Source organism: Trachemys scripta, chromosome 22, assembly GCF_013100865.1.
Source record: "Trachemys scripta elegans isolate TJP31775 chromosome 22, CAS_Tse_1.0, whole genome shotgun sequence".
Lineage (NCBI taxonomy): Eukaryota > Metazoa > Chordata > Testudines > Emydidae > Trachemys > Trachemys scripta.
Genome location: NC_048319.1, coordinates 10,228,771 through 10,239,187, shown reverse-complemented (window position 1 = coordinate 10,239,187; position 10,417 = coordinate 10,228,771).

The following is a 10,417-nucleotide window of genomic DNA, read 5'->3' as shown; positions in this document are numbered from 1 at the left end:
CTAGCTCATATTTTCTTGTAAAGTGCTTTGGAGTTAAAGGAAATACATCTATATACTGTACAGCCATGGAAATTAACCCTATTAAGACTCAGTACAAACAAACAAGATGTAACTTCATTACATCCGATTCAAGATTGCGGAGTGCTTTGAGACCTACTGAGGAAAAGCACTATACAGGAGCTAGGTATAATTATCTCAAACATGTGGAGGGTATTTGTTACCCTATCAGACTTGAATCATTTTAAGCTAGATCAGAATTGAGGGTCTTGCAAACCTTCCTAGTCGGATAGTTTCCCTTTAATTTTAACAAATCCTCCCAGTGCTCACGGGGTCTAGTGGTACCAACTTTGCTTTGGTAGCTTTGAGTCTCAAATGCCAAATGGGAACCAAGCCAGAGGTGTAGAGGCAAAGGAGTGATCGGAAACCCACACATGCCTGTAACAAGTGCCCCCCGCCCGGCTCGAGTGAAAGGAAATTGACGCCCCACAAATTAGCCCTGTGCGTTTGCACAGCTCGCCTGCTGTTCTCTTCCACCTAGGCGATCCGCTGAGCTGGCAGTTTGGATTTCAGTTCCTTTGTTTTAGAGACAAAGCCGCTCTCCTCAGCCAGCAAGGTTTTGGAAAAAGAAAAAGCATCAGAGAAGCCAGCAGGGTTTCCAGCGAAGCCCTGACATTGTCCTGCGCTCTCTGTTTCACGCAGAACCAGGAGCCTTTCAGCTTGAAATAGAAGATCTGGCGAAGTGCCGATCCAGGGCCGTTTGCAATGTTCTGAAAGAACAAAAGAGTTGGGGTGGGCGGGTCATTCACCAAGGCACAGCACGTTAGTCAGAGAAGATGGATGGTCTAGTGGTTAAGCGAGTAGCTTGAGAGACCCTAGTTCAATTCCCTGCTGTCCCACCGACCACCTGAGTGGATCTCTGCCTCAGTTTCCCCTCTTCACAGTGGGGTGAATAGCCCTTCCCTACCTCACAGGGGTGCTGTAAGGATAAAAACACTGATGGTTGCAAGGTGCTAAGTACTGCAGTATGGGGGCCAGGTAAGTATCTGTCCACAAACAGCAAGGCAGGTTCCCTGCCCCGCAATAGTTTACAGACCAAGTGGGCAAGATACTCACAAAACCCAAGGGATGTGCCCAGCCCCAGAGCTGGGTGAATACTGCAAAGCAGTGGCTAGGAATATTAGCCTGAACGTTCAACCCAGTGCACGTTGCTTGCGCTCCATTTGCATTTGCTTTCCGGGAAAGAGGACTCCAACATCACACGCTCAACTCCCAGCAGAGAACCCCTTTTGAATTTGCACATGCCACGTGCCACATCTGCCCGATCCCAGCGAAGCAACCCAGCTTGAATGTTGATTTGTGATCAATCCAAAGAGTGGGGGGGAAAAATCTCCAAAGAAACCCTTGCTGCATAAATCTGTATCGCGAATAAGCAGGAAATTGCAGTCTGCTGGTAGATATAGCACAAAGAGGCTAAATCTGTCATATTAGCAGCAAATTCTTCATTCAGATCTGAGTGCAGCCAGCCCTAACTGCAAGGGGTTCTGAGGGTCTCTGCTAGAGATATGCCTCGTACAGAGACGGTCGCTCCAAAGTTAAGGATCTAGCTATCTATACTGTGAGTGCATGTGGCGCTCCGGAGAGTCAGGAATGGCCAGGATTCGCAAGAGCCAGACTCAGTGTGGGCAGATGCTGTGAAAGCTTCCCCCTCACCCTCGCGGCTTTGCCAAGGAACTTCTGTCCTACATTTGTGTAGCAACAGTCTTCTCAAAGGAACCCAGAGTGCTTTCCCCAGACGGACGTCACCGCTGAAATTCAGCGGCCTCTGGGGTGGGATGCAGTAACTGACAGCAACATCGAGGAGGGGAAGTAAAGTGTACGACCACACCCCGATGGCAGTGCTGGGGGCAGGAAGTAGTTATCCAGACTTGAACTTGGCCAGGGCACCAGGAGTAACCCGCAGTCTTGGGCCTGCATTTTCAAACGCACTAATGATTTTGGGGGCCCACCTTGAGACGCCATAAAGGAGCCTGGTTTTCAGAGGGAAGGTGCTCCAAAATTGAAGCACTCAGCCTCACTAGGCACTTTTCAGAGTTTGGGCCTCGGCTCCTTAGTGACTAGACTTGGTCTGGTCTGAGGTGACGCAGTCGCTCGTGAAGGACAGCACCCGCAGCGTGGCAGCACCCTGTAGCATCATGCTGTCCTACTGACCTAGCACATCTCATCCAGAGAAGCTCAGAATCATTAGACTCATTTTACAGATGGGGAAAACTGAGACCCGGAGCAGGAATGTGACCTACCCAACATCACACACTTCACTAGTTAGAAACCGAACCCAGGTGGGCTCACTCCCAGTCTTCTAGTCTAGTCACTCCCTTGAGCACCAATATAGAAAGACCAGTCACTCAGGTTTTCAAGTGGCCTTCTGCCTTCCACATACGAATCATAGCCAAGCCTGCTTAACTTGCAAGAGAGGATTATAACATGCTCTTGCAGGGGATGCCCTCTTCTAAGCACAGCCAGCCAGCCATGTGGAAGCGTGGCCTCACCAATCGGAGATGACAGATCATGTCAGGTTTGCTAACGGAGCAAATTCCACTCTTGCCCACACAGCTATTTTCTTCATGTCCCTCATCTGGGGTCATAGGCTGTAACAACAATTCGCTCTCCTATCTCTAAACCCGCTGCACACATTAAATAAGCTGCTCAAAGCTATCTCGGGGGGGGTGGTGGTGGTGGTGAAGAAGCCTTGTTATCCCCTTTGAGACAGAAGGGGAAACTGAGGCACCAAGAATTGAAGCGACTTGCCCAAGGCCAGGAGTAGAAGCAGGAATAGTACCCAGGGTCCCCACTCACAGTCAGGTGCTATAACCAGCAGGCCTTGCTCCCCCAGGTGCATTTTGGTAGGTCCCACCTCTCCCACCCCATCTCGAAGTTGATAAAAGAAATACAGCTGAAGAAAAGCCTGTGCTTCTTCCACTGAGGAATCCTGCAGCTCTGCGTGCCAGGCTGGGACCCCGAGGGACGGGGCGGCCGAAGGGCGAGAGCAAGCCATGCAGGCGGGTTCCCTGCAGCTGTGGAGCCCACGCGGACCCGGAGCACTGCGGAGGGCAGAGGTAATGCAACCTGACAGGGATCTTCCAGACCCGCTGCTCTGGAAAGACGAAACCGCTATGAAAAGAGACGCTTGGAAGGCTGCGGGAAGCTAGAGGCTGCATGGGGAGGCTTCGTGACGGCAGCCGCGCAGTGCCCTCTGCGTGAACTTCTGCTACTGTACCGGGAAAGAGCGGAGGGGGGTGCCGGGGGAGGGAGAAGGTACATGGGAGGGGTGGGGGCACCTGCTCAGCACCGGAGGCTGAGCAAGTGATACCCACCGAGAAGGCAGCAAGGGAACCGATCGCCTTGGGACCCTGCACCTGGCACATTCCCTAATAATGGCACCGGCAGGGCGTGTGATGGGCAGCCTAGTGGGTGCAGGGGGTATTGCACCTTTCAAAGCCTGGTTCATTAGGAGCTTTGGGGGACATGGGGAGAGGGGGGTGTAACCCACTGGTCAGGGTGTGTTCTGGATCCCCCAGCTGCATCCAAGCTACAGCTGACATGGGCCTGTTACAGCCCCAGCTGGAGAGATGAGGCTTTTGTTTTCTGCTCGAGGTGGTGAGTTCTGCTCTCGATAGTGGCTGCCACGGGGCAGAGAAGAGTTTACCTTGCCCCGCTCTCCGACACCCTCTTGTTGCAGGGTGGCCCGCTCCCGCAGGATCACGAAAAGGGGGGAAATCAGTGGCCAGGGCGGGACCTTCAATAGTTTGTTTCAGGGCTAGATTTTCAAGAGTGTGCAGAATGCCGAGCTGCCTGTGAGCATTTCAGTTATTGGAGGGGTGGGGAAAGCACTCTGCGAGGAATGGTTGAGCTGGGCTGATGGTGTCTGTGTCCAGTCGGGGCTCTGGGTAGAAAATGCACTCAGCAGCCTGCAGGAAATCTGTCCACTCGGCCCCCTCTCTGGATCTGGGGAGCTGGGACCCCTCAGTTTCTTTTCAGCAAGAGGGCGACTCACAATCTCTCATTTCTGTCTCTCTCGCATGTAACAGCTGTCAACAGTCGCATTTACACAGCAGAGGCGGAAAGCCCATCCCCAGCTGGCACAAGATCCTACGTTTTTCCCGGGCTCGGCTGCACCAGGTTCATGTGAACTGTGCGGCCCCGTCCCCATCTCTCCCTGTGCGAATCCCGCCAGCATTTCTCTGAGCGCGGCTTCGAACCCCTCCGGGCAGCTCTGAGCTCGTTTTCAAATAGCATCATCCGAACAGCTTTTCCAGGGACCTTAGAATTCCAGGCACTGAGACGACAAGGCCGGCGAACATGGAGCCGTCCCAGGTGCCTTCCCTTGCCTGTGCCCCAGGGCCCCAGCTGCTGTCACCGCGCTTAATCGAATTAAACAGCGTTCCCACCTCTGTGAGATTTGGGGACTGTTTTGCAGTGACCGGAGCAGCTGGGACATTTGACCTTGATAAGGCCTGACGGTTAAAGGAAAAAGCCGCAGCAGGTTGATGTGTGAGGGAGAGCGGTTGAGCCCTCAGGGCTGCGTGCAGTGCTGGGGAGAGGGGAATAGGGCGACCAGACAGCAAGTGTGAAAAATCGGGACAGGGGGTGAGGGGTAATAGGAGCCTACATAAAAAAAAGACCCAAAAATCAGGACTGTCCCTATAAAATCTGGACATTAGGGGGAGGGATAGCTCAGTGGTTTGAGCGTTGGCCTGCTAAAACCAGGGTTGTGAGCTCAATCCTGGAGGGGGCCACTTAGGGATCTGGGGCAAAATCAGTACTTGGTCCTGCTAGTGAAGGCAGGGGGCTGGACTTAACCTTTCAAGGTCCCTTCCAGTTCTAGGAGATGGGATATCTCCATTATTTTTCTTCTTTTTCTTTTCTTTTCTTTTCCACCCTAGAGGGGAAGGAGAATGGCAGGCAGGGCTGTTGTGGAAAGATGGCGTGTGGTGTAAGTGGTGTGTGTGTGTGTTCTACGGGCAGGTCCAGGCATGAGCCCCGGGGCTTGTGGGCTCCTTTCCCGCTCCAGACGAGTCATGTCCCTTCTCAGGGCTTCAATTGCCCCTGCTGTTGGAGGTGAATGTTTAATGCCAGCCTCACTCGGCCCTGCCCTGCCCTGATTCAGCCCCAGAGTGAGCGGTACCCTAGTCCCTGGGCTGCCCTGGGGCCAGTCTGTCACGCAGCCCCTGCAGAGGGCTGGCTCCTTCCTCATGGACAGGTTCGGGGGGAGACTTCAGACCTCACTGACGCGCCGTGTGGCGGGCACAAGCGGACAGCGAAGGGTGCTGCCTCCAGATTGCCTTTCCCAGTGCCTGAGCGCTGCTCCCCCCCGTTCAGCCCCTCTGCTCCGCTGCCAGCAGGGCTGCGCATGACCCATTCCAGGGGGAGAGGGAAGCAGCGACAGAGCTGTGAATATGAACAGGTTAGAGAGAGAGAGACTAGCCAGACAGACGCCGAACAGGGAGACAGACGGGAATCATAGAATCATAGAATATCAGAGTTGGAAGGGACCTCAAGAGGTCATCTAGTCCAACCCCCTGCTCAAAGCAGGACCAATTCCCAGCTAAATCATCCCAGCCAGGGCTTTGTCAAGCCTGGCCTTAAAAACCTCCAAGAAAGGAGACTCCACCACCTCCCTAGGTAAGGCATTCCAGTGTTTCACCACCCTCCTAGTGAAATAGTTTTTCCTGATATCCAACCTGGACCTCCCCCACTGCAACTTGAGACCATTGCTCCTTGTTCTGCAGGGAAGATGCTGCAACTAGCAAGATGGCCCCCGATAGCAAGATCCTTGGGTCACAAGTTAGGGACGGGCTAGCAAAGGGCAGGACTAGCTACTTTACAGGATGCAGCCTGGCTGGTGGGCTCCCGGTGGCACAGAGCATGTCAGACCTGGGCGGTGTCATTGCCGGAAATGCACTCTGGGGTTCTGTCTGCTCTGGGGGCACCAAAGCCAGAGACAGGAAGCTGAAGGGAGAGATAATGCAGACAAGGAACAGTCAGTAACGCTCCGACCTCTTACAGCACCTCCAGGTCTCCAAGCTGGGACTTCTCCAGCTAAGGGGAGGAGGTGGAAGTTTGTATCCGAGGAGCTTTCTAGAAGTCTCCTGCAGGGCCGACCGGGGGTGGGGGGGAAGCTGGTACAAATTACCAGGGCCCGGCTTCCCACCCCTCTCGTCAGCCCTGTTTAGCCGGTCCGCCCTTGATGGGGGGCCTGAAAATTTTTTTTCACCAGGGCCCGAACCTGCTCTCGGCGGCCCTGGTCTCCTGGTGGTGGGGGTGGGAAGGGAGGTAAGCAAAACCCCAACTTTTCACGAGAAGGGTTAGTTCTGATCAATTTATTGAGCTGAAAATGTATTAAAAATGTTTTGACATTTTCAAAACCTTGTATTTAATATTTTTGAAATGAAAAATTCCAGTTTGAAATGATGTTCTGTGTAGACATGTAAGCTAATTAGAGCAAAAAAAAAAATCTGTTTAGGTCAAAGGACCATTTTTTATTTATTTAAAAAAAATCTTTAGGGGTTTGGCTTGTGAAAACTTTGAAAAGTGTTTGAAATCTCAAAAATCTTTGCAGGACCGGGCAGCTATATTTGAGAGACAAGGGACCTGGAGTGAAAATGCAGGAGTCATGCAGTTAATGCAGCCTACAGCAACTCAGTTCTGTCCCCATCTAGTGGTGGTTGGGAACAGATAGAGGTACATATACCTGCCACAGCCTTGCTAACAGGGTGGTTTTTAGACCTCAGGCATTAGAAGCTTATGCTTTATGATTCAGAGATGCTAGGTCCCATCTAGGGTGACCAGATGTCCTGATTTTATAGGGACAGTCCCGATTTTGGGGTCTTTTTCTTATATAGGCTCCTATTACCCCCCACCCCCGTCTCGATGTTTCACACTTGCTGTCTGGTCACCCTAGTCCCATCCGAAAGCGGACAACCACCAACCAGGACCATGGAGTTTCACTTTACCAAGCAGAGGACATCAACAGAAGAGTTAAAATGCCAGTGTGGGGGAGGCATGTCCCATCCCCCTCAAATCACTCCAGGGTTGTGTCCATGCCTTGGTAGACTTCACTGACCCCCAAACAGCCCCCAGCTTACAGGTCTGCACTACATCTGGCAAGCAGCGATAGGCGACTCAGGCCAGCTGAGCACCCAGATGTTCAGAAGTTTCTTCCTGCTCCTTTGGCTTGATTGATCAAGCTGGAACTCTCTGGAGAGCAGGCCCTCCCATGAAATTCCTGGTGGTTCCTGCTTCCGCTCAGATCAGAAACCCGGGGAGAACGGGGGCTTCCTTCTACTTTTGGCTGTAGCCAACCAGCCCAGAGACAGGAGGGGACGAAACGGGGCTGGGTGACCAGGTTCTCAGGGATGTCAAGGTGAGGGACACAGAAAGCAAAGGCATCCCAGTTACCAGACCCAGAGCCCTCTCTCCTCCGAGACTTTCCCAGCACTTGCCATTCCGCCCGTGCTTTGCAAGCTGCCGCAGCCCTGCCGTGGTGGACATGTTGTGGCAGGCCGTATAATGCCAATATCGTCCTCACTGTTGAGAGAGGGAGCGGCTCTAATTTGCAACAGGCTCCACTTCCAGTCCAATCCCCTACCTACTCTTCCAGCAGGCTCCCCCTGGTGATAATGGTTAAGGTACTCCAGCCTCCCCTCCCCCCCCTTCCAGAGCTTAGTGTGCGATATGCAAATACGGCTATGTAATTGCTATGACTTGACTCACTTCTCACTGCCCTTTTCAGTTCCTATAGCTCCTTCATCGTGGATAGTTCTCTGAAAACATCCGTGCCGTGTGCAGCGGCCGTCAACAAAGCTCACCGAGTGGTAGGATAGATAAGACAGAAAATATCATAATGCGTCTATATAAATCCATGGTACGCCCACACCTTGAATGCTACCTGCAGTTCTGATCGCTCCATCTCAAATAAAGATCTATTAGGATTGGAAAAGGTAAAGAGAAGAGCAGCACAAATGATGAAGGGTATGGAAGAACTTCCTTGCAAGGAGAGATTAAAAAGACTGGGACTATTTCGCTTGGAAAAGAGACGACTAAGGGGGGGGATATGAGAGAGGTCTATAAAATCATGACCGGTCTGGAGAAAGTGAATAGCAAAGTGTTATTTACCCCTTCGCATAACATAGGAACGAGGGGTCATCCAATGAAATCAATAGGCAGCGGGTTTAAAACAAACCTAAGGAAGTGCTACTTTGCACACCGCACAGCCCCTGTGGAACTTGTTGCCAGGGAATGTTGTGTAGGCAGTTCCTGGAGGGTAGGTCCATCAGTGGCATTTAGCCAAGATGCTCAGGGATGTAACCCTGGGCCCAACTGCCAGAAACTGGGACAGGACACTCAACAACTGCCCTGCTCTCAGGAGCGCCACCAGCTTTTTTGCTGCCCTAAGCGGCAGAAGGTCCCGCCCCCGAAATACCGACGACGACCGGGGTGGCCGAAGATCCGGCCGCCGCGGTCACCGCCCCCCAAATGTTAGTGCCCTCGGCGACCGCCTAGGTCGCCTAATGGGTTGCGCCGGCCCTGCCTGTTCTGTTAACTCCTTCTGAAGCACCTGGCACCAGCCACTGTCAGAGGACAGGACCCTGGGCTAGATGGACCTTTGGACGGACCCAATGTGGCCGTTCTTATGTTCTTGAACGGCAGGTGGCATTTCAGGAGGGAGCCGGAACGTCGCCTGTTACGGGGAGGCGTGTGCACACACTGTGCCCTTGCTTTGGTATCTGGCTGCTTTTTATGAATGGGAGAAGTTCAACAGCGAGGAGCCCCTTAACCCACAGCACGGAGCGCCATGGCGCCAGCTGCGAGGAGCACAGGATGCCGGGAGACGGAGGTGGCAGAGGAGAGCCCGGCAGCGAGGGGCTGCATGTGAGATCCGGGTATTAAAAGAGTTATGCATCCTCCAGCCCTGGGTGAAGAACCCTCTCCCTTCAGGGGGAGGAGAAAGGAAGGGAGGAGAGCGTTTGGGTCACGCCCCACCACACCGGGGCAGCATCGGGGGCAAGGAAGGTGATGCTGGGATGTGAGGGGGGGCACCGCAGAGCTGCCAGCATTAAGCAGAGCTCTGTAGCCTGATGCGTTGCTCCGGTTGGCAGACCTGCCCCGTCACCAGTCCAGCAGGGGTGTGTGTATCATTAGACTGAAAGTCAGGGATGGAGTCACTCCCAGGTGGGAGGCTGGCCTTGCAGGAGCTGGGATAATGCTGAACAGTGCCCCCTGCAGGGCATGGGAGTGGGTTTCTGTGCCTTTGGATGTTCATCGGGCACGGGGAAGGAGCAGCTTCCCCTCCCCGCTCACCCCTCCACCCCGATGGCAGACCGAACCCCGGTCCGTCCAGGTCTGTTTTCGCCCCCCCTCTCCATCAAGGATGTTCACCTGAATCCATTGGCTGGGCAGAAGCACTTAATGTCCCTCACATCCCGCTGGAGGGCCAGTGAGAGGGGAGCTCAGACGGCACGGCCCACTTCTGCTTTGGCCTTTCTGCCGCCACTGCCAGCCAGGGGCCAAACCTATTGCGGATGCCTGCCTAGGAGCTGGCATGGAGCCTATCACAGGTCCCAGCTAATCACTACACCACTGCCAGGGGAATCCAGGCCTCTGGATCCCAGGTGTTTTAAACCAGGCAGCAGCACTTCTTCCCCCCTTGGCCTCTCGGGTGTATTCCCTGGGCAACAACGCTCAATCTGCTACTTCCTTGTGGAAATGGAGCCTCTCGGCTCCCAGAACCAGTGCTGACCCCCCAAGAGACCCCAGTCGCTTAAACACCCCCCCTTCCAGAATCCCACCCAAGGGGGAGCCTGCTGGGGGGCAGTTGAACTCTCTTGGGAGGCAGGCAGGACAGCCCACAGACACCCTACCCAGAGCGGGACACCATGGCTCGTTTACTTCATCACAGCAAAAGCACGCGAGATCATTAGAAACACAACAAAGAGCCAACCAGCCATGCCCCTCACTGGCTCACCCTTCCCTGGGACCATCTGTGTTCAGGTAGGCAGGGTCCTTGGCGTCATCAGGCTTCTTACACGCTGGGCTGCTTCTCTCCTCCTCAGCTGTAGAAGAAAACCTGAGGGCTGAACAAGCTCTGCCCTTTTATAGCTTCAGCCCCCCTCTGTCAGGTGATCCCCTCGTCAGCCTCTCCAGGTGACCCTCTGTCAGGTGATTTCACTGCCAGGCCACCTCTCCCCTGCTAAGCCCGTTGCCCAGGTTGGGAGTCAGTCTGTTGTCTAGAGCGATTCCATTCCAATGGCCGAGCACTCAAGTTAAATGACCCTCTATTGTTAGGCCTTTGTTTCCCACTAGGGAGTTGAACGACAGAGAAAGCAACCCGCCCCGCACTGAACAGGGAGTCTGCAGTCTG